At 51.7% G+C, this 23,749-nt stretch overlaps 2 long non-coding RNA genes across 2 annotated transcripts; one reads left to right on the top strand and one right to left on the bottom strand.

Moving 5' to 3' along the window:
• Window positions 1–14,937: 14,937 nt before the first annotated feature.
• Window positions 14,938–16,128, bottom strand: LOC135979232 (uncharacterized). Its single transcript, XR_010596558.1, has 2 exons — window positions 15,987–16,128; window positions 14,938–15,079 (listed from the first exon to the last, which is right to left on the bottom strand). It is a non-coding gene; the product is annotated as an uncharacterized LOC135979232 (long non-coding RNA).
• A 3,224-nt stretch (window positions 16,129–19,352) lies between these two features.
• On the top strand, window positions 19,353–23,329 carry LOC135979233 (uncharacterized). Its single transcript, XR_010596559.1, has 3 exons — window positions 19,353–22,203; window positions 22,621–22,767; window positions 22,949–23,329. It is a non-coding gene; the product is annotated as an uncharacterized LOC135979233 (long non-coding RNA).
• Window positions 23,330–23,749: the final 420 nt, after the last annotated feature.

Genomic DNA, 23,749 nt, shown 5'->3' with positions numbered 1-23,749 from the left:
GCGGACAGAGCTGCCCCTAGGGACCCCAGGCACCATGGGGCCAGCAGCCCAGAGCCCCTGGACTTCCAAGAGGTAAGCAGATCAAAGCAAGCATATCTATCACACTGAAGAGATTTAAATTTCAAGACTCCTTATAAGAAATGGAAAGGGAGGTAGATATTTTTGGCTGTTTTTAAAATGAAATAGGCAGCTAGGATTGTTTTGACAATTATTATGAAGAACAAGTTTAAACTTTGTTGTAATGTGCGTTGTTTGCCTGGACTGCTCAAGACCTGAATGCTTGTGTAGGAGGAACTCTTTAAGTTGGCTTCTTAAATACTTTTATGCTTGTTTCACATCTGATACTCCTTGATGAAACATAGGAGCCTTGTCTTATAACAGGCTTATTCCAAGTGATACAAGCTACGAAAGTGAGATCTTGGAAGAGTGTTGCCGTTTTCATAATGTAATAAGAATACTGTAATGATAAATAATAATTAATAATGAATAGTGTGTAATAAGCATGTCATAAAAACAAATTGTATATTTCCAAGATCACTTCTTTTCTAATTTATACTCAGGTAAAGTTGAAAATCCCTGGAAATATTCATTTTTGGGAGGGGGTTCATGAGACTTGACATTTTAGTGAAAGGGGTCCACAGGCTGTTAAAGTTTGGGAACCACTGCTTTAGAGTGAATTCAGACAGTCAGAGCTAACTCTCCACAGGTGATTTGCATAAGTCAGTAAATGAGCCTGCAGGTTTCCGTGGGAGCGATGCCCAAGGCAGGCCGCAGGCTTCAGGTTGATGCTCAGGGTTAGTGGAGTCAGTGAGTGACAGGGGGGCTGAGTTACCTCTGGGGTCACAGTGTTACTGCTCGGGTTCCTCTGCCTGCTGCACCGCCTGGGCAGTGACGGTCAAGGGGAAGGTTTTGTAGATTTGAAACGTATAAACCAGGAAGCGCAGAAGAGGAATGGCTTAGTCAATTTGGCAGTAAAATGGAGGTTTTGTGGCAATATCCTGTGCAATTAATACTGGTTCAGGGATGGAGACATCATTCCTGCCCCCCTACCACCTCTTAGCTGGGCCTACATAAAAGAGACTAACTAGAGTTTTGGACACTTGTTTGTTTAAGACTGAGCAAATAAGCTGCAACAAATTACTGATATGATGAATTCTGCTGCCTCCTCTCCTTTAAGAGAATATGAGCAGTTTATGATTCTCTCAAATGAAGTAGTTCTTCTAAAATCAAGGGGAATACCAATCAATGGCTTTTTCAGAACCAAAACCCCCCCAAAGAGATTTTTTTTTAAATTTAAACTGGATTTTTTAAATTTAAATTTAAAAAGGTTTTTTTTTTAAACAAACCTATCAAGTATAAAATTTGAAACTATGACAAGCTATGTTAAGGCCTATAGTTGCTCTAGCCTAGGAAAGTCATTGAAATAAATACATCGATGAAGAAGTCCATGTTTGCTGCCAAGTTTCAGAGGAAGTCAAAGCACTGAACTGTTGGAAGTCATGGCCTAAGCACCTGGGGGTGCAGAAGTTGTTGAAATACTCAGCCAGATTTCGGCAGCAATCGCCTCTTCTGCAGGTGCAAAAAGACTATTTTCTTCATTTCAGTTGATGCAGCTACTTCATTCCAATTTAAGAAACTGATTGGGAGTTGAAAAAGAACGAAGGCTTCTTTTCCTCTTGTAATATATGAATAAACGCTAGAGAGGAGGAGATGTGAGCTACTACCTCTAAAATCTGGAAGGAGGTTTATGACCAGGAACAATCAGCTCAATGCACGAACTAGAGATACTTCTTTACCTCAGTGTGTTTGAAATGAAAACAAATGTTTCAGTTAACCTTTTTGTTCTTATGTATCCTGCAAAACCAGCATGTTTTAATGGTTACCTATTCATAGAATCCTAGAAGACTAGGGCTGGAACAGACCTCAGGAGGTCTCTAGTCCAACCCCCCGGTTCAAAGCAGGACCAACCCCAACTTAATCATCCCAGCCAGGGCTTTGTCAAGCTGACCTTTAAAAACTTGTAAGGATGGAGATTCTACCACCTCCCTAGGTAACCCATTCCTGTGCTTCACCACCCTCCTAGTGAAAAAGTTTTTCCTAATATCCAACCTAGACCTCCCCCACTGCAACTTGAGACCATTGCTCCTTGTTCTGTCATCGGCCACCACTTAGAATTTCATGAGAATCAATCTTTCATTAGGAAAATCACTCAAAAATATAAATACAAATCATTTGGAATGAAATCAATCCACCTTGATCTTTAGTGTCTGGGGGTGTGGGCCTCTGAGGCTAGACTGAGACCCTCATTGGCTAGAACCACCCAGGGAGCCAGTAACAAATTCCAGTCCTGTTAGCATCCAAGCCTCCATAATCCGAGGAATACCTGGCAGCTGCGGGAGACAGAGGGGTGCTGAGAAGGTCTAACTCATGATTGCCAACACAGAGATGTGTTATTGGCTTTGGATGGGGGACAAGTAGCAAATGCGTCAGTCACTACAACAGGTCACCCTCGGAGCCAGGGAGACTAGCACTTCCCAGCTCTGGAAGGGAGTGTTCCTCTAGCGGTTAGTGCGGGAGCCTGGACAAAGGACTCCTGGGCTCCATCCTCGGCTCTATCCCTGACTCCCAGTGCAACCCTGAGGCAGTGGCTTTTCCTGCCAAGGCCTCTGTTTCCAACAGTGGGGCTGGAGACACTCCCCTAGCACCCTTGGGCCCTCACATTTCAGGAATGTGCGTGAGATACTAGGAGACCTTGAGATGGGAGGTGTCCTTCTGTTTGTCGGTCAGTGTTGTGAATCCCTGGCTGCTCGCCTGAGTTTATCCATCCCCTGGCAATAAAACATTGTCTTGTTTTCACAGTCACTTTCGATCTCCCCACTTCTACCCCCTGCCCTGCTGGCAGGGGATTCTGCAGCACCCCTTCTAGGCCACCTGGGTGCAGAGGATCGAGGAGGAGGGTAAAGGAAGGACCAACAGCAAGCATCTGCCATCCAGCTCCATTCCATCTAGAGTAAGTAAGTGGAGTTCTCCAGAGCCATCCCCAGTGTGGTGGAAATATCCCACCAATAGGGCTCGCAGCCCGTCCCTTGGCAGAGTTTGTTCCCCAGGATGAGGGTTCCTGTGCCCTGGGGTGGGATGTGAGGGGAGGAGGAATTGCCTCAGTGGAGGGGAGGTGGGCCGGGGAGCAGGCAGGCCCCATTAATGAGAGGCTGCCTTGAACCCAGACTCACGGCTGCTCCCCACTCAGTTCCAGGATGGAGCGGCTGAGGCAGATGCTCAGGAGGAAGGCCAGGCAGGTGGCTCCAGAGCCAGAGGGAAAGAACATTCATCTTTCTGAGGAGGAGAGCGGCCCCGCTGGCCCCACGGGCGGGGAAGAGGCTGGTGGCCAGCATAAACAGAGGAGCTGCCTGGCATGCTGCAGGAAGTGGATGACACCAGCTCCCCTAGCTGACCCTGAGGCACCTTCTGGGCCCAAATGGAGGTGGCCTCGGGTACAGCTACGGAGGAGGGAGCCAGGAGAGGGCAGGAGCCAGGCAAGGCAGCTCTGGGGCTTCCTTCACAGGAAGCCAAGGAGCCAGGAGCTGCATCCCAGGGCCCAGCAGGAGCCACCCACCACCCTGGCAACTGTGGAGCCCTGCGCCAGCCCCACCCTGGCCACTGAGGAGCCCCCCGCCAGCCCCACCCTGGCCCCTGAGGAGCCCTGCGCCAGCCCCACCCTGGTCCCTGAGGAGCCCCCCGCCAGCCAGGAGGAGGAGCTGAGCGACTCTGGGACAAACACCAGCAGCTTCTCGTACTCCCAAGGGGGCAGCAGCTCCTCTGAATGGTCTGACAGGCGTGTGGATGAATGGTCCCTCTTTGCAGGTGAGGGGAGACCCAGGGGAAAGGGAGGAGGACTGGGGCGGTGGGGGACTAGTAACCCCCTGTGCCCATCGGCTCGCCAAGGTGCCGGGACTGACCCATGTGAGCCCCACTAACACTAGTGGGGGGGGGCACAGCCACACCCCGCGGCAGGGGATGCTGGGTGGAGTTGGGGATCTCCAGCCTCCCCTAATCATGTTGGGGGGGGCGACTGCCACGGGGCCCTGAGGCTCATGGGGCTGAGGGCGTCTCTCGCAGGGGCAGGGTGGGGCCTCCGCTGCCATGGGGCTTCTTACAGAGAAGGGGGAAACATGGAGCCTTCTCTGTCCACTGCATCCCCCCCAGCAGCAGAAGGGATTATACTTTCTCCTCCCCCCCTGGTGCAGAGCCCCCCAGTGCCCATGAGGACGAGAAAGAGGAAGAGGAGGAGGAGGAAGATGTGTCCCTGGAACAAGACATCATCACAGAGATCCAGCAGTATCTCCAGGGCAGAGATAAGGTACAAAAAACCCCCAGCTGCACTGCCACCGAGTCCGTCCTGCCCCTTGTTCCATCCCCACCCAGGCGGTGGGTCTTGTCCCAGAGAATCCCTCACCCCCAATGGGGGGACACGTCTCCTCTGTTCTCTGGCACCCCAAAGTGGGGACATTTGTCCCACACAGGCCAAGGTTTCCGCTCCCCGCAGACACTGTCCAAGTTACAACCCCGGTCTGTGCCGGGCAACACTGGTTTCAGGAAGGGGTGGCTTTCCCTGTCCAACCCCATGGAGGTCCTGATCCCTAGAGTTGGTTTGGGTTGGGCGGGGAGGTCCCTATGTAACAGGCTCTCTCTCTCTCCCCCCACCCCACTCCTAGCTGATGGGGAACAGGGCCCATCAGCTCCGCTTCCTCGACGCTGTGCTGAGTCTGTGTCTCTTGGCACAGCAGCAGGGGTGGGGCACCCTGGAGCCCTATATTTCCAAAGCGGCCCTTGTGGAGAGCATTGCGGTGAGTGGGACCCCGTGCCCGGCCCCTGGGGCGAGGGAGCCAGACATGGGAGGAAGCGTTAGTTGGGTTGGAGGGGGAAGCAGAGGACAGAGGTTCCTGGGGTGAGGGCTGGGGAGCAGGGAGGGGGATAATTGTGACACTGATCAGGAGCTGGCAGTGGGGAATTGTAAGCCCGGAGGGGAAAGGAGGGGAGGGGAGGGGGGAATTGGGTGGGAGAGGGGGAAGGAAGTTTGATGGATGGGAGGAATGGGGGGGCCCAGCTGGTTGGGGATGGGGGTGACACTGGCTGTTTCTGCAGAGCACTTTGGCCTCCACCCTGGGAAGTGCCTGTGGGTCTGCGAGGCCTGTTCTCACACATGGTTTTGTTTCCTTGGGGTCTCCCAGGAGCTGATTGAAAATCTCCCCGTGGTGTCAGAGCCGAGCTCCATCATTTCCAGCTCCATGGACGTGGTTTGCAGCCTCAGGTATCAGGACCCTCCCGTCCAGCTGCCCTAACCCTGGTGCTGATCGGGCCCAGAGCTGGGAGTCACAGATCCTCCTCCGCCTAGGTTACCCCCAGCTGTGGCTGTTCCCATCCCCCAGCAGAGGAGGCGGGAACGTCCCCTCTTTCCTGGCTGGGGGGTGGATTTCACTCCAGGAACGTTACAGTGGCCGTGGGGAGGGGATCACTGTGGGGGAGGGGGTGATGTCCATGCCAGTGCCAGCACCACGCTGGTGCAGCAAAGTGTACGACAGGCTCCTCTCTTCTGCCAGCAAACTGAAGCCACCACTGCCCCTGGAGCTGGAATCTCGCCTCCTGAGCGCGCTTCTGCACCAGATCTACACCATGGGCACTGGGAATGACACCCCCCACTTCCAGGTAAGTCCTGATCCTACTTCTCTGTCCCCGGAGCAGGAGCAGGCTCTGGTCCCTGCTCCCTCACGTTGATAGAGCTGCTGAGAATAGGGGAGGGGTGAGCAGAGCTGGGAACAGGTCCGCAAGAAACTGGCCGTGGGGGCCCCTTCCCTCCAGAGGGGATTGCATTACCCCTCCGTGGCTGATCCCAGCCTTCCCTCCTCTCCTCATTCTGTGCTCTGCTGCCTGGACTCTCCCGGGAATCCTACTTCCCACCCACTGCAGTTTGGCTGTTCCATAGTCTGCTGGGTACCAGGCGCTGTGCAGAGAACTGCTAAGAGCAAGGATTGAAGAGGCAGCAGGCATCCGGACATGAACTTTTGCTTAGTCTCTCTGGAGTGATGTGAATGGGAGAGGCCAGGATGTGCCTTTTGAGTCTTGCCAGGGCTCCTAGAGAATCCTCCTAATTGTCCCCTGACTGGTGTGGCCCCATGTCCCTTGACTGGCGGGTGCTCCCTCCTCTTGCAGGCTCTCCACAAGAGCTTTTTGCAGAGCCTGGACAGCATGCTCAGGGGCCTGCTGAGCGAGACCCCCAGCTTGGAGAAGCTGCAGCACCTCTTGGAGGTGAGTAGAATGGGACGGTCTGGGGTGGAATTGCCCCTGAACCCTGTGGGAGGGCAGCAAACGAGAGATTAGAAGAGCCACATTTCCATTGTGTCCTTCCAGCTTGGACCCAGCCGGCCACACTTTCCCAGAGCTGCCAGTGCAGGGGGAAGGAGCTGGGACTGTCAGCCAGCGCTCTGCCCGATTGCATTAAGCACTAACAGTGAGCAGCAGGCCTGGCTGGGGACTGAGAGACTGAAACCCCTGTGAGATGCAGGACATGGGCCTCTGAGAAAAGTCACTGGCTCCTTTCTAGGGAGACCCTGAGATACAGGAGGAGCCTCAGGGAATCAGCTCTTCTGTCCTAGGGACACTGCAGTTCCCGGAGGGATTGTCCTCACGGCCATTCCATCCATCCTACCAAGGCCCTTGCAGCTGGGGTCTGGGGTCCAGGGCATGTGCCTTGATCCTGATGTGCTGTTCATGGATCAGGGGTTCAGGGCAAACGGACCAGCCCTAAGACTGACCATTGTCCCAGCCTGGAGAGACGATGAGCTTGTGCTAAGCAAGACGTGGGCAGTGTCATGGACCCCCTTTTCAAGCTCTGCGACCAGGGGTCAGCTGTTCCACCCTGAGCGCAAGGTGTAAGCCCCATGGGGACCGGGAGAGGCTCGTTTGTAGAGCATGTATGCCTGCCCACTGACCCTCCCCTGCCTCCTTCTCCCGCAGCACATCCATCTTTGGATCCAATCAAAAAGGGCCCTGGAGAGAGCTAGGGCCATACAGAGCAGCGCTGCCCTGCTCGAATTCGCCACCTCCCTGCCTGGATTTGACGTAAGTGACCTTTGACCCCAGCATCCTGCAGAGTCAGGGCTTGAGTCAAGTTCCTCATCCCGTAGCTAATTGGTCCCCCCTGGGTCCGCAAGGGACTGCGTTCCATAGGCCACGGGCTGGCAGATTTGTGCCTGGCCTCAGGGCCCTTGTTATTCTGGAGCAGCTAGGCAGTAAGTGCTCATAGAGGGCCTTTGCCCTGGTCCCTTTGCTCCAAGCTCCCTTGGGGGCAGAGAGCTCTCGCTCCTCTCGCCCAGCGCCTCCTACAGAGGGGTGGGAGCAGAGCTCTGGCCCAGGGGCGCTGGAGAGCTGAAGGGAGAAGGTTGATGGATTCCCCTCTCCTCCTCTTTCCACCAGACCTCCTCCAACTTCTCCATGGCAGGCGACTTTGTGCTGCAGCTGGGTCTCCATGTAGCCCACCCAGCCGAGGACATCAGCCAGCAAGCCAGGGGTGGGCTATATTGGCTGCACAGGCTCCTGATGCAGAAGAGGGGTAAGAACCCAGCTGGGCAATGGGACCCCATGGAAACAAGCCTCTCGGAGACTAGCTCCAGCTGGCCATTGGGACGCCTAGAGGACTAAGGCCTCTCTGTTTAGACCCACTGTAGCAGGGAAGAGGAACCCCAATAGTAACAAGGCCCCTCCTTTGAGACTCCCTCTGCTGGGCAATGGGACCCTACAGAAAGAAGCCCCCTCCTCTGAGACCAATCCCACCTTAGATGATGACTCTTTCTCTTCCCCTCTCTCTGAATTAGGGAGATGAGTGTGAAAGTGCAAGGGAAATTGGCTGCTTTATTTCAGAGCCCGGCTCTGTCCCCAGCCCAGGGAAATAGCCCACCCACAGGGCAGCCAGCTCGTGAGGGGACAGGAACAGAGCTACTGAGAGACATGGAGGGAAAGAGCCCATCATGAGGGCAGGGGTAGGAGCAGAGACCACAGGGGAAGGACACAAAGCTTGTAGGATGTCACCAGTTGGGTAGTCAGGGCCAGATCCTGACTTCAGTGGGTGTGGGGGGTTCTCAGTATTAGACACCACCATTAACAGGCACCACTCCCAGAGCACAATGACTCTAAGGGTCACATGATTACTGTGATGACTAAAACAAATCCCCCTTCTGGTACTAAACCGCCTGGTATGGACCCTGCGATTCCATTGGGCTGTGGATGCCACGAGGACCCTGGCCAGTGTGCACCCAGACGGAAACCGGCAGTGAAAGCGGAATGCCAAACCTCCCCAATGGGTCTGTCTTTCTCCCCCAGGGCTCAACATCACCGAGGGAAGAGAGCTGTGGTGCCGGGAAGGGCTCCAGGATACCAAGCACCTGGGCTATAGAAACCTGGCCAGGGTGGGAGAGGTAAGGACTCTCTGCCGGTGCATTGCAGCAGCTCAGGTGTGGAGCTGTCTCCCCCTGCAGTGAGTGTGTCATGGACACAGGGCAAGAGCCTGCTACTTATTTGCAGCAGAGTATGTGAGGTTCCTGGGAATGTCAGTGGGGTGAGGCGTGGGAATGAACCAGATCTAAAAGACCCCTCACCTCTAGCGGGTGAGCTGCAGGAGATATCGCTGCTGGGAGCAGTAGAGTGTCTGGGTGAGCTGGTTTCAAAGTGCGGAGACCCATTTCCAGCATCTCATGGCACCTGGGTTGAATCCTGCTCCAGAAAGAGCTATTGGAGGCCTCAGTGCCTGCAGCCTCTTACTGAAGGGGGTTCTTTGGTCCATGGGACCCCAAAGGTTGGCTGCCCCAGGACTCTTCTCCACCTTGTGAGCCACCAGAGGGATTTGGAGCCTGGTTCTGAGCCATTGCAAGGGCTCTGGTTCTGTTGGTTTTAGGTCTTTCGCGAGATATTCTCTGAAGAGCAGAAAAGAACTTTTCTTCAGGGGGCGCTGGAGGCCATACACCACCCCCTGCTCCATGTCAGCCAGGCTGGGCTGCTGCTCACCTACTCCATCCTGGGGCAAGCCGGCCAGCTGCTAGATGACGAGGTAACCAAAGAGGGATCAACTGGGGAGGGAACCCCAGGGCCTTTCACCTCCAGGCCATTGACAGTCACTCCCATCCCATCCCCACGCGCTGACCTGGGAGCAAGGAGAGGATGAACCCAGGCAGGTGCCATTGGTAGGTGCCAGCTTGTCCCCTGAGCAGCTCAAAGCAGGGCAGACCCAGCTCTCCAGCAAGGCTATTTCCTAACAGGCATCACATCAACACGACACGCTGCCATTGCTCATGCTAGGGGCTGCCAACTCCCCTAGCCACCTCTCGTAGCCTTTCATCCCCTCCGGGCCTCAGGCCGGTTCCTAGTGCTCTGGGATCATGTTATCTCAGCCCCCACCTGCTCTGGGAGAGCTGGAGGAGTCAGTCAGCGGAGGCTGCTTAAGTGCCCCATTCCCCAGAGCTACTGTCCATGGCATCATGTTAAGGATGGGGGATCCCTTGGGGAAAGGTGTCCACTTCCTCTCACCCCCCGGCACTACTGCCCAAAGCCTCCCAGCCCCTCAGCTGGAGGGGGCGAGGGCGACTGAGGGGATTCTGGGGAGCGGAGCGGAATCCCCAGCTGGGTTGGGAGGTAGAACAGCTCTCGGGGGGACTGAGAGGACTGGGGGCAGGAGTTCATTCCCCAATGGTGGGAGAGGGGATGGGAGTCACTGGAGAAGAGACGAGATTTTGTCTCGGGGGTTGGGTGGGGGAATCCGTCCCTCAGACGTGGGGGGTAGGGAGATGCTTCTTTCTTTTAAGTGAAACACTTTTATTACAAAAAGAACAGGAAAGCGTGCGTTAATGATCCTTGTTCCCTGGCAACAGGGGGACATTACAGCAAACGTGATATTCGAGGTCTTTGCTATCAGGAGATCTGCCCAGGTGCCCCAAGGACTGGAGGGGCTGTGCTCCACATGGCAGACTTGAAGACCCACCCCCCGCTTCACATGACTAGAAGCCCCCAGCCCCTGCCACAGGTACTGCTCTGTCTCACTGTGCCTGGGGGGGAAGGGCTGGGGGAAGCGGCCATAGAGCCCACAGCACTGAGAGAAAGCCAGGCCGAGCACCTCGTTCTCACCACCCTGCCCCACCCCGACCCCTGGAGCTGGGGCCAGGCCAGATACTGGTTCGGAAGAATCAGGCTGTGGGGCTGGCCCAGAAATGAGAGCATCCGCAGAACCAGGGGTTATGCTCAATAGCCGTTGCAGTCTGGGAGGGGTGGCCTGACATGGAGCCCCTCCCCTGTCGTCACTGCTCACACCTTCCCATGGCCCGTGTCACCCCTGACGCAGCGAATGTCTGACCATCCCCCACCTCGGGCCCAATCCACCCACCTGGTATCTGAACCCTTCCCAGCCAGGAATGAAACTCGCCCCTAGCAGTCTGGGGCAGGGAAGGATCCTCCCCATCTGGCAGATGGGAACTGAGACGTAGAGGAAGGGCTGTGGGCCTGGTCACACAATCCTGGGTGGAGATCTGGGAAGTGGACAGGGTCCCAGCCTAGAGCCCTTCCCCCAGGGGCATTTTCACTTTCTGCCCTTTATTCTCCTCTCCAGCTAGGGGGTCTGTGAGTGTGAAATGAACAGGGAGGGTGATGGGGTCCTGGCATATAGCCTGGATGGGAGCTCCCCATGGCTTGGACCCCAGGGTCAGAGACATCTTGGTCATCCTGCTGTCCTTCTTCTATTGCTAGGAAAGGAGTCCACCGATGAGGGGTCTCTCGGACTCCAGTAAGCCATCCTCATTCCCTCCCGCATGTACCACCCTGCCCTGCCCTGCCCTGCCCTGCCCTCCGGTTTCCTCGCTGTTGCCTCTGGCTTGACTCTTGACTCAGGTCTCTGGCTATGACTTTGGCATGACCCTTCTTGGCTCCAGATTTTGGTTATGAACCACGCCTCAGTATTTTCCTTGCCTTTCTCTAGCCTCGCTCCTGTCCCTCCACCCACCCGCTCCAGCATTGCCTCCTCCTCCTGATCTTCCCCAACCCGTCGGATTTTGACTACCTGGATTTGACCTTCGGCATGTCTATGGACTTTGGCTTGAGAATGGACTTGGATGATCTTTGGTCTGACCACCCGGCTTCGACCTCTGGCCTGGACTTGGACACTGGCTCTGGTTCTGCTTCTGTTTTGTTGATAGACTCTGATCTCAGTTTTGATCCTGGTGTGTCTAGCATCACTCTGAGCCAAGTGCCATCCATGTGCAAAAGGAGACCCATCACACCAGGTGTGAACCATGGCCTCACTACATGAGCCTGGCCCGGTGCTGCCCCTACTGGAGTTGTGCAATGGAAATGACTGAAAATGTAGGGGTTCCTTTAAACAACCTCCACCAGCATTCTTGACTTGGACACCCGGCCATAGTATAATTGCCCTACCATCAATCAAACCCTAACCCCTCCCTTGATTCCTTAAGCCCAACCCCTTGACCCCTTAGTCCCTCCCACCTGTCACCGGAAATCCTGCCCCATGGGGGTATTACTTCCGGGGTCAAGGCGGCCGCATGACCAGATGCAAAGGGATGTCATGTGACACCTCTAAGAACTCCTCCCATCACCCTCTACCAATCAGAATGGGTTTCATCCCAAAAGGACCACCCCGAGAGGAGATTTGACCAATCAGGGTGCCTTCCAGGGTGGGGGTGACCTGTCCAGAAGTGGGCCGTGTGACCCCTCTAAGAACTCCTCCCACCACCTTCTACCAGTCAGGTTGGGTTTCGTCTTGAAAGGACCATCCCAAGAGGAGATTTGACTAATCAGGGCGAGGTCCGGGACAGGCTGACCTGTCCAGAAGTGGGACGTATGACCGCACTAAGAACTCCTCCAAAGGCCCTCTGCCAATCAGAGTGCAGCACCATTACCCCATCAGTCCCAGCGCTGGACAGAAGAGGCCATCTCTTACCAACGACACATGTTTTAGAAATTGTGGAAAGGCTGTTGAGAGGAAAGATGAACTCCTTCACCAACCCCGTGAAAACTTCGGACTTTGTTTTAGCCCCGACTGTCTTTGACCATACGCAGAGAAAGCGCTACACCAGCAACAGTTTGAGGAGGAGGAGGAGGGAGCGACCGAGGGGAGCCCTTTGGCCCGGCTATTGATGGATATGCCGGAACCCGAACCAAACTGCTTGTGAGACACCCTGATGAGCATGGTGGCCTCTCTTTGTCCACCCCCTTAGAGGTGAAATGCGATCACGGCTTGCGGGAGTCACAGGCGGACAAGGTGAACGGAAAAGACAGCGCTCAGGTAAATGAACGATTAAGAAGAGACGGTCGAGGTCTTGCGGCCAACATAGATCTTTTGGAACACCTCATTGCCCATGACGGAAGATAGTACGTTCAGTTCTGCCATGGCATTCAGAAACACACCCCATTGTTTAGGTACATGTCTGCTAGGAACAGAGCGCGTCTGGGTGATGGCCCTGCCTAAGTCGAGCATGTTAGAACCATTAGCCACAGAACTTTTATACACAAAAGCCCCTTTATCATTCCATGAAGAGATATTTTCGTCCTGGCCCAGTTTATTTAGCAATACTAACGCTTATTCACGTTATCCAACACCTCCTGAGCAACAGAGTCTGAGGTCTTTGGTGTTTCTGGAGGTTTGGCAGTTACACTCTGTTCCTGTTCTGGTAGAAACAGACTTATTTTCCCTTTATCCACATCGTTCTGCTTCACGTACATTAGGTACTTTTGAAGCCCGGCGCTGTAAAGTTTAGCCTTTTTGTATTCGGCTACATCAGTTCTTTGAAGAACAGACTTCATTTCAGCATCCAGTTAGCGAGTTGCGGTCGTTCTAATATTTTCCTCTGCCAGAGGGGGAGCCCTTAATTGCTCCAACGGGTGGCTGGGCACCAGGTACATTTTTTCTGCATACTCCATTATCGATTAGTTAAAAGCCCCGTTATCAGAGGGATAGCAAAACTTAACAGAGGGCCGATAAACCCCCCAGACTTCTTTACCAGATGCTTCTTTCTTTTAAGTGAAACACTTTTATTACAAAAAGAACAGGAAAGCGTGCGTCTCTTTTTCAGCACGCGCACTTGATTCTGTGTTAAAGGTACGTTTCCTTTTAAGGTATTGAGCGCTATTTCTGAGATGGCCACTACTAGATCGTCAGAGGCCTAACACAGTATAGCCCTCCTTTGCTGCGGGGACGATTTGCTAAGTCATTTTAAAAGGCCCAGGTTGCTCTTCACGCAGCTAGACAGGTTTTCGGTCGGCAGCCCCGGCTGTTAAAAGGGGGCCTGGCAATAATTCATCTCTTTTTATACCCCCTGTTGTTCTTTTCAAAGTATAAACCGCCGGCCAGTCTGGAGGGAAAAGACCAGTTCTTAGTCTATAAGCTTCTGGTGTGGAAGGATTTAAATCCACCACCAGGTAGCCATAAGGTCTTTTGGTAGCATCCTCAAAAGCTTCTAGAAGGAATTGAGCTTTGCCGGGGTACATTTGCCGAGCGAGCGTAGCGATTTGTCATTTATCCCTGGGGTTTTGAACAGAACCATGTACTTTGTATTTAGATTAATCGGGCGACTCTTTTTTCCCTAGCAAACTCCAGCATTGCAGGAGTTTTCAGTCCTTCGTTTTTTATTCACACCCCCTAGAGCGCATGCTCTGGGTTTGTGAATGTGTGTGGTTCTGCGCACGTTCAGAGCCCCTAGAGCGCATGCTCTGGGTTTGTGAATGTGTGTGGTTCTGCGCACGTTCAGAGCCCCTAGAGCGCATGCTCTGGGTTTGTGAAGGTGTGTGGTTCTGCGCACGTTCAGAGCCCCTAGAGCGCATGCTCTGGGTTTGTGAATGTGTGTGGTTCGGCGCACATTCAGAGCCCCTAGAGCGCATGCTCTGGGTTTGTGAATGTGTGTGGTTCTGGTCACGTTCAGAGCCCCTAGAGCGCATGCTCTGGGTTTGTGAATGTGTGTGGTTCTGCGCACGTTCAGAGCCCCTAGAGCGCATGCTCTGGGTTTGTGAATGTGTGTGGTTCTGTGCACGTTCAGAGCCCCTAGAGCGCATGCTCTGGGTTTGTGAATGTGTGTGGTTCTGGGCACGTTCAGAGCCCCTAGAGCGCATGCTCTGGGTTTGTGAATGTGTGTGGTTCTGCGCACGTTCAGAGCCCCTAGAGCGCATGCTCTGGGTTTGTGAAGGTGTGTGGTTCTGCGCACGTTCAGAGCCCCTAGAGCGCATGCTCTGGGTTTGTGAAGGTGTGTGGTTCTGCGCACGTTCAGAGCCCCTAGAGCGCATGCTCTGGGTTTGTGAATGTGTGTGGTTCTGGGCACGTTCAGAGCCCCTAGAGCGCATGCTCTGGGTTTGTGAATGTGTGTGGTTCTGTGCACGTTCAGAGCCCCTAGATCGCATGCTCTGGGTTTGTGAATGTGTGTGGTTCTGGGCACGTTCAGAGCCCCTAGAGCGCATGCTCTGGGTTTGTGAATGTGTGTGGTTCTGCGCACGTTCAGAGCCCCTAGAGCGCATGCTCTGGGTTTGTGAATGTGTGTGGTTCTGCGCACGTTCAGAGCCCCTAGAGCGCATGCTCTGGGTTTGTGAATGTGTGTGGTTCTGCGCATGTTCAGAGCCCCTAGAGCGCATGCTCTGGGTTTGTGAAGGTGTGTGGTTCTGCGCACGTTCAGAGCCCCTAGAGCGCATGCTCTGGGTTTGTGAATGTGGGCGTTTTCACTCACAGTTTCCTCAGGGTTTGGTGTGGCGGCGGCCGCTAAGGAACTGGAGTTGTGGTTGTGTTGTTGCAATACCTCGGGGAGGATCAAAAAAAAAAAACATTTTACAAAACTGAACTTTACCATCCTTCTCACCCACACCTATGTATTTACTTAAAATACAAAACCTCATAGAACAACCAAACCAATAAGCAAAATATATTTACGGGGCTTCATCCATCCATCAATCACTGATGCTGATGAATTTTCCTTTTCAGCTCTCTCTTTCCTTTTTCTTTTGAGCTTGTTTTCCCTCTGGTCTAAGGATCTCTCATGTTTTGACCGTACTGCGGAGCAAACAACATTATTATAAAACACATGAAACCGTCTTGTAAACTTAAAAAATAAAATATTCATTAAGGTGTTTTTCTATTTAAAAAGTCACAGCTTTAAAACAAATAATCCATTTCAGGCTGTACAACAAACACAGGTTTTGAGTTTATTTCTACCACTTAAAAAACTAAACAAAACAAAACAAACAACAAAAAACCCACAAATTTTTTTTTTAAAATACATCTCATTTTGCAGAATAAAAAACCAAACTGCTTTTAAAATCCATTTTAAAACATATTTTGCACAGTAAAAAACCTTGTTAGTTTGAAACAAACCAAGTACTTTTTAAAAACCTACACCTATGCCTTGCACAGACCCCTCTCACACACAAAACAGCAGCTTTATAAAACACACCAAACCAAGTTTGCAGCCCTATACTTTTCAATACCCCCCCATGCATTTAAACGGCCCATGCTTGTTCTGTCCCTCAGCCACGTGTGCTTGGGCCTTTGGGTTAGTTACTATTATTCCCCCAATTGCCTCAAACCCATTAAAAACAACACATTATGCACAGTAAAAAAACCTGTTAGTTTGAAACAAACCAAGTACTTTTAAAAACCCCACACCTATGCCTTGCACAGACCCCTCTCTCACACAAAGCAGCACATTTTAAAAAAAATACTTTTCAATAACGCCCCCACGCATTTAAAAGCCAGTTTCAAAAAAGTTCCCTTTCACTATGGGATAAAGTGTTGCAAGCACATGCTTGTTCTGTTCCCCCCCATTTGTGTTTGGGCCTTCAGGTTAAAGAACAAGAACAAATTGTAGTTAGTATTGCCACCAAATCCCTATACAACTTGCGTAATACCTAAAGTTTTAAAAAAAAGTATTAAGCACAACTATAGTTAAAATGGTTTTTACCTTGGCCTGTTGGTGAACTGCAGCTTAAAGTTACTGGTTCCATGCTAAGCAGATCACACTGCAAGGAAGATAGACACCATTAGGGTTACCATATCTCATAAATAAAAAAAGAGGACCCTCCACGGGCCCTGGCCCCGCCCATTTCCCCACCCTAGCCCCGCCCCAACTCCGCCCCTTCCCCATCCTAACCTCGCCCCTTCCTCCCTCCCACTCCCAGCCAGGGGGAAAGGGCTGCCCCAGCACTACCGGCTTCAGGGTTTGCCGGGCAGCCCCCAGACCCTGCGCCCCCAGCCGGCGCTTCCCCAGCGCAGCTGGAGCCCGGGAGGGGAAGCGCCCAGCCGGGGGCGCAGGGTCTGGAGGCACGGGGGCTGCCCGAAGCCGGTAGCACTCGGGCAGCCCGGCTCTTAAACAGAGCCGAAGAGTCGGGGAGGAGCAGAGCCGCCATTTTCCCGGACATGTTCGGCTTTTTGGCAATTCCCCCCGGACGGGGGTTTGACTGCCGAAAAGCCGGACATGTCCGGGAAAAAGAGGACGTATGGTAACCCTAGACACCATTATTTTCCAAAGACAGCATGGGCAAAGAGTGGCATTTCAGAGTTAAAGACAGCAAGCCTTACCTCTTTCTGCAGTCCAGCAGCCATTCAAGAACGTTTCTGTTGAAAAGGACAGTCTCCAACATACCTGAGCTTTTTATAGCATCTTAGCCCATTGTTTCAAACAGACTTCAACATAGTAGCTAGCATGTTAATTTAATCACCACAGCTCTGAAAGAATAGATCCTTAAGGACTTTAGGCACCTCTCCCATAGCACACCCTTTTGTGATCTGGGGTGGGGGAACCAAGTTGTCTGCACAACAGGGCTATTTTTTTAAGTAAGTTAAAATAAATTTTTCAGTAGGGCCATCTTACAGTATCGATCAGTACCCATTTCCAAGTGGGGGGCCCTTTGCAGATATTAATGAATGTCTTGGGGCTTTTTTATTAAACATGTCTTTCATGCTTAAAGTTTTTTTTGGGGGGGGGGGGTTCCTAGAAAGAATGACCCATAGCAATCAACCAACTCCAGGGTCATATTTTAACCGTCCAATAGTATCCCACCAACTCCTGGGGTCATATTTAAACTGTCCAATGGAGTTCTGCCAACTCCAGGGGTTATATTTAAACTTTCCAGTCGCATCTGCGAATTCCTGAGGTTTTATTTCATTTCATATTAATCAGAACTCACCATCCACACCCACCCACCCCCCTTACTATGGGTGCACCCCCATCAAATTTAACCCTATGGCAACAAGGGTAAGTAATCGCAGTCACCCTGGCTATTCAGTGAGGGGGGGAGGTGTAGTTAAACCCATTCAGTTCAACTCTACTGTACTCAAACACATGTCTGAACAAGCCCTGTTTGTTTTATTGTAAGCACATTTTTTTAGGATTTTTTCCCCCTCCCACAACATACATTTCAGCTTTTTGCTGTAAATGGGTCACTTTTACACAAAAAACCCCACAAGAGCTAGGTGCTCACAAACAATTGATTTGTTATTTAAAAGACATACAGCTCCTTGAAAACAAACCAAGACGCTTCATGAAAACTTTCAGAAAAGAAGTAGTGTAAGCACCCCACTGCTTGTTTTTCGATTTACACAACCCCCAGTTCCTAACCCATTACACCTCCTCCTCGACCGTCGCTTCTTAATCATTCATTTACCTGTGCGACGTCTTTTCCGTTCACTTCGTCCGCCGGTGACTCCCCCAAGTCGTGATCGCATTCCACCTGTAAGGGGGTGGACAAAGAGAGGCCTCGGGGCTAAAACAAAGTCCAAAGTTCTCACGGGGGTAGTGAAGGAGTCCATGTTTCCACTCAGCAGCCTTTCCACGATTTCTAAAACACATGTTCTTGGTAAGAGATGGCCTCCTCTGTCCGGCGCTGGGACTTATGGGGTAATGGTGCTGCACTTTGATTGGCAGAGGGCTTTGGGAGGAGTTCTTAGTGGGGTCATACGGCTCACTTCCGGATGGGTCACCCCGCCCCGGATCTCGCTTTGATTGGTCAAATTCTCCTCTTGAGGCAGTCCTATCAGGGCAAAACACATCCTAATTGGTAGAGGGCAGTGGGGGGAGCTCTTAGAGGCATCACACAAGCCACTTCCAGACGGGTCACCCCACTCCGGAACTCGCCCTGATTGGTCAAATCTCCTCTCGGGGTGGTCCTTTCAGGATGAACCCCATCCTGATTGGTAGAGGGTGGTGGGAGGAATTCTTAGAGGGGTCACATGACACACCTTGCTTCCGGTCATGTGGTCACCTTGATCCCGGAAGTAACACCCCCATGAGGTGGGACTTCCAGTGACAGAAGGGAGGGACTAAGGGTCAAAGGGTGGGGCTAAGGGGTCAAGAGGCGGAGGTTAGGGTTTGATTGATGGTAGGACCCTTATAGTACTGCCGGGTGTCCGAGTCAAGAATGGTGGAGTAGCTCCAGGGACGGAGGTTGGTTAAAGGAACCACAGAATCATAGAATCATAGCATATCAGGGTTGGAAGGGACCTCAAGAGGTCATCTAGTCCAACCCCCTGCTCAAAGCAGGACCAATTCCCAACTAAATCATCCCAGCCAGGGCTTTGTCAAGCCGGGTCTTAAAAACCTCCAAGGAAGGAGACTCCACCACCTCCCTAGGTAACGCATTCCAGTGCTTCACCACCCTCCTAGTGAAATAGTGTTTCCTAATATCCAACCTGGACCTTCCCCACTGCAACTTGAGACCATTGTTCCTTGTTCTGTCATCTGCCACCACTGAGAACAGCCGAGCTCCATCCTCTTTGGAACCCCCCTTCAGGTAGTTGAAGGCTGCTATCAAATCCCCCCTCATTCTTCTCTTCTGGAGACTAAACAATCCCAGTTCCCTCAGCCTCTCCTCATAAGTCATGTGCTCCAGACCCCTAATCATTTTTGTTGCCCTCCGTTGGACTCTTTCCAATTTTTCCACATCCTTCTTGTAGTGTGGGGCCCAAAACTGGACACAGTATTCCAGATGAAGCCTCACCAATGTCGAATAAATGGAAACGATCACGTTCCTCGATCTGCTGGCAATGCCCCTACTTATACAGCCCCAAATGCTGTTAGCCTTCTTGGCAACAAGAGCACACTGTTGACTCATATCCAGCTTCTCGTCCACTGTGACACTTAGGTCCTTTTCTGCAGAACAGCTACCTAGCCCTTCGGTCCCTAGTCTGTAGCAGTGCATGGGATTCTTCTGTCCTAAGTGCAGGACTCTGCACTTGTCCTTGTTGAACCTCATCAGGTTTTTTTTGGCCCAATCCTCTAATTTGTCTAGGTCCCTCTGTATCCGATCCCTACCCTCTAGTGTATCTACCACGTCCCCTAGTTTAGTGTCATCTGCAAACTTGCTGAGAGTGCAGTCCACACCATCCTCCAGATCATTAATAAAGATATTAAACAAAACCGGCCCCAGGACCGACCCTTGGGGCACTCCGCTTGAAACCGGCTGCCAACTAGACATGGAGCCATTGATCACTACCCGTTGAGCCCGACGATCTAGCCAGCTTTCTATCCACCTTACAGTCCATTCATCCAGCCCATACTTCTTTAACTTGGCGGCAAGAATACTGTGGGAGACCGTATCAAAAGCTTTGCTAAAGTCAAGGAATAACACATCCACTGCTTTTCCCTCATCCACAGAGCCAGTTATCTCATCATAGAAGGCAATTAGGTTAGTCAGGCACAACTTCCCCTTCGTGAATCCATGCTGACTGTTCCTGATCACTTTCCTCTCCTCTAAATGTTTCATAATTGATTCCTTGAGGACCTGCTCCATGATTTTTCCATTGCACAACTCCAGTCGGGGCAGAACCGGGCCAGGATCATGTAGTGAGGCCATGGTTCACACCTGGAGTGATCTGGCTACTTACTTGCAGAGAGCCTGCTTTTATGCAAAAAGTTGCACAACCTGATGTCACATGCTGCATCTGATAATTAGGTCCACTGGTAGGAGCCTAGGTCGCAGCGAGGTGCAGGATGGCACCTAGGCTAAGACTGGTTTCAGAGTAGCAGCCGTGTTAGTCTGTATCCGCAAAAAGAAGAACAGGAGTACTTGTGGCACCTTAGAGACTAACAAATTTATTAGAGCATAAGCTTTCGTGGACTACAGCCCACTTCTTCGGATGCATATAGAATGGAACATCTATTGAGGAGATATATATACACACATACAGAGAGCATAAACAGGTGGGAGTTGTCTTACCAACTCTGAGAGGCCAATTAATTAAGAGAAAAAAAACTTTTGAAGTGATAATCAAGCTAGCCCAGTACAGACAGTTTGATAAGAAGTGTGAGAGTGAGGCTAAGACTGGTGCTAGAATCAAGATCCAGGGACACACCAGGATCAAAACCGAGATCAGAGTCCATCAACAAAGCAGAAGCAGAACCAGAGCCAGTGTCCAAGTCCAGGCTATTACCCCATGCTGTGAATCTCACAATTGTTGGCTCCCAGGAAATCTGCAAAGGTTTTCCTCAAACTTCATCTGCGAGGATTTCCAATCTAACACTCATTTGGGCACGGGAGAAATGGAAGACAGATTTCAAAACACACTATGGACATTTTAACTGTCTGATATGCTATTGGAGCTAACTAACAGTCCCCTGACCTTGCAACCCTTCATCAGTGATGTATCTGGGAACAGTGTCATCTATTCAGGTGACATACTCCTCTTTTCGGAGAACCCAGAGCAGCACACACACCTCATCCGGACCTGGAGAGGTTTCGGCAGCGTGGTCTCAACACAGAATTGGTAAAGCGTATCTCCAGCGAACTCTCCACAGAGTTTAGGGGGTACATCCTCTCCCCAGAAGGTGTTACGATTGATGCAAATAAGGTGGAAGCCATTCATAAATGGGACAAAGTTTGAAGTCCTCAGCGCTTCCTAGACTTCACCAGCTTTACTGCTGCATCGGCCCAGGGTTCTCAGAGCCAGTAAACCCCGAGAGCTTCCTCCACAAAATGGCCACATTCGTTTGGTCATCCAAGTTCCAACAAGCCTGCAAATAGCTCAGAATTGCCTTCACCACTGCATCTATTCTGACGCACAGCATTCATCATGGAAGTAGACGCATCTACTATGACCACCAGGGCCTGCTTTGTTTGGTGCTGCCAGAGGTGGACTGAAATTCAGACTTAGCTTGACACACGTGACTTCTGCGCTTTCACCAAGGCACCACGCACCTAACTTCTTGGCATCTCAGGCCTCTGAAGACCCTGCTCCGTCCATGGCAGCCATTGCCAAGAATTTCACTCATTCAAATGGCCACATGATGGAACTGACTCTCATAGATCACCTGACCAAGATGGCGAGCTTCATCCCTCTGTGCACGAGTACCTTTGGCTAAGAGGACAGATCAGCTCCAAATTTCCAAAGGCCAATGACACCTTTGTTTTGCTAACTATAGATTTCCCACTGATTTCATGCCACACTACGAATAGTCACTCCACACTTCCCAGCTATCGACCTGTGTCAACGAATCCACCACATTCAAGAAGAACGAAGGGAGCCCCTCGAGGACACTAGGAAGGAGTCAGATATTATACGGACTGCTGATGACAAGAGGGAAGCCATTTGCTGAAGGGAGGTAGCAAGTCCCTGGCACTGACCGAATCCCTAAGCCCCGTCTGTTGCAGCAGTTCCTGACCCATCCCCCTTGGATGACCTTCTGATCCCATCCTCCTCCCCTGGCTCTAGGGAGCAAACTCTGGGTCCCTTCCCTCACTCTGGCACAATCCCTGCCCAGAGGGACCGAGCCCCTCACAGACAATGGGACTGTCCTACCTTCTCCTCCTTGTGGGGGGGACTACTACCCCCATTTTACAGACAGGGAATGAAGGTGATGAAATGACCTCTCTAAAGTCACACCTGGAAATGTGGAGGAGATCGGGGAACTGGACTGGGTTTTACAGGAGTGCCCTCCCCACAGAGGCAGCTTCACTTTCTGCCCTTCGTTCTCTCCTCCCCTCTTGGCCCGTCTTCGATGGGGATCTCTGAACCGGGAATGAGCAGGGGCTTCCTCCTCCTCCGTCTTCGAATGTCTGGGATCTGTCCCCAGCAATGCAGCCTGCAGCTGGCCCAGCTTGGGGAGCCAGGACCTCATCCTGTGAAATCGAGACGTGCTGGCTCTCAGTCATGCTTCGACGGAAAACCACGCACCCCACACAGAGGTAGGAACCGCCCATTCCCAGGTTGTTCTGAGGAGCCAGGATTCCTCCAGGAGCTGGGGAAGGGCACAGTGACCAGTCTGTCAGAGGTAGGGGAGGATCGTGTAAGGGGAGGGTCTAAGAGAGGAGGAGGGTGAGCTAGGCTCTGTATTTGGGCTTGGCAGGGATCAAGAGAAGGGACGGGGCTATTAGAGGGCAATGCGAGGTGCAAGGGGTGTCGGAGATGGGGGCAAGGCCTGAAAAGTTCAGCTACTTTAGATGAGTTGTGCCAGAGAATCACCGGTTGAGGTGACTGAAAGCTCTGAACTGGGGGTGGCCAAAAGCATCCTCCTCAGATGGGAACATCCCAAATGTCTGCAGAAGCTCAGCCTCTGAGGTGAACGTTGTGGCCCAAACGTCTCTCTGCTCTGTACCTCGCAGGATTGCAGCCGGCTGTTCCAATCCAGGAGGAAAACTCTGCCACTGAAATCTCACAGCCCCTGTGCAGTGAAGTGCCACTTAAACCCGCTGTGATGCACAGACCTTGCCCTGCTGTCTGCACAGGCCTGAATTTCACCTCTTCAGAGTGTAAGGAAATAATTGGCTGAAGGCCTTTTTTTCTTTTTGGATGGCTGTCTAGTGGGGAAAAACTATGGGGATTTTTAACCTGTTTGGCTCCCATGACTGGTGCTTCAATGATGCAGACAAGTGCTGATGCATTGGTTGATTTCCCCACCTTTTAATCTACTCTCTTCTTCTCTTTTAACAGGTATTCTAAGGGCACCCCGTGCTTCATATGGGCATTCTTGGGTGGGCAGATTGCATCAGACCTGCACTTGAATAAATAATAGTGAATGAAATATGCAGACACTAAAGTTCTGCAGCCAAATTCTCAGAAACCTTCCTCTTCAATGGAGGATCGGGATTTTGTTTCTAATTGATTTGTTTAAAAAGTGCTAAGCAGATGCTACACTGTAATAAGAGGAAACAGAAGCAAAAACTGCAAGAATGTTACTGAAACCAATGAACAGATGCGGAGAGTGGAAACACGGCAAAGCAAACAAATGACTACTATGAGTAAATAACCTGAAAGCAAATGGAGAAGAAAAGCTCATCTGGGTAATTGTGGCTCTTGGGACAAAAATCAGGTTCCTGGTATGTAGCCTGGCTAAGATCATACCTTTTCCCTGGATCCCAGACCTGGGCTACAGACGTCATTCTCTGTGTGATGTCCTTATTTTATTCCTAGGGAAAGGATCCCCAACAGAGATGTAAGGATCCTGGACTCTAATGTCTGCAAGAAGCTTCAGCCACCTTCACAGGTAGAAGTCACTGTCTTTCCTACAATGCCACTAGTGCTCTTTCTGCTCTCCAGATCTGCTCCCTCCAGCAGGACAGAGACACCCCTTAACTCCCCGAGTCCTGATTTCCTACAATTCAAGGGGCTGAGGGTTTGCATTGCCTCCACCATCAGAGACTTTTTCCTATGGGAATCTCCCTAGAGCAGGGGAGAAATCTGTTCTTCCATTAGAATGAGACTGCTCAGTAAATCCACTCACACTGACCTCAT

The sequence above is a fragment of the Chrysemys picta genome, unplaced genomic scaffold, assembly GCF_011386835.1.
Source record: "Chrysemys picta bellii isolate R12L10 unplaced genomic scaffold, ASM1138683v2 scaf727, whole genome shotgun sequence".
NCBI classification, from domain to species: Eukaryota; Metazoa; Chordata; order Testudines; family Emydidae; genus Chrysemys; species Chrysemys picta.
This window is presented reverse-complemented; position numbering and strand designations above follow the sequence as displayed.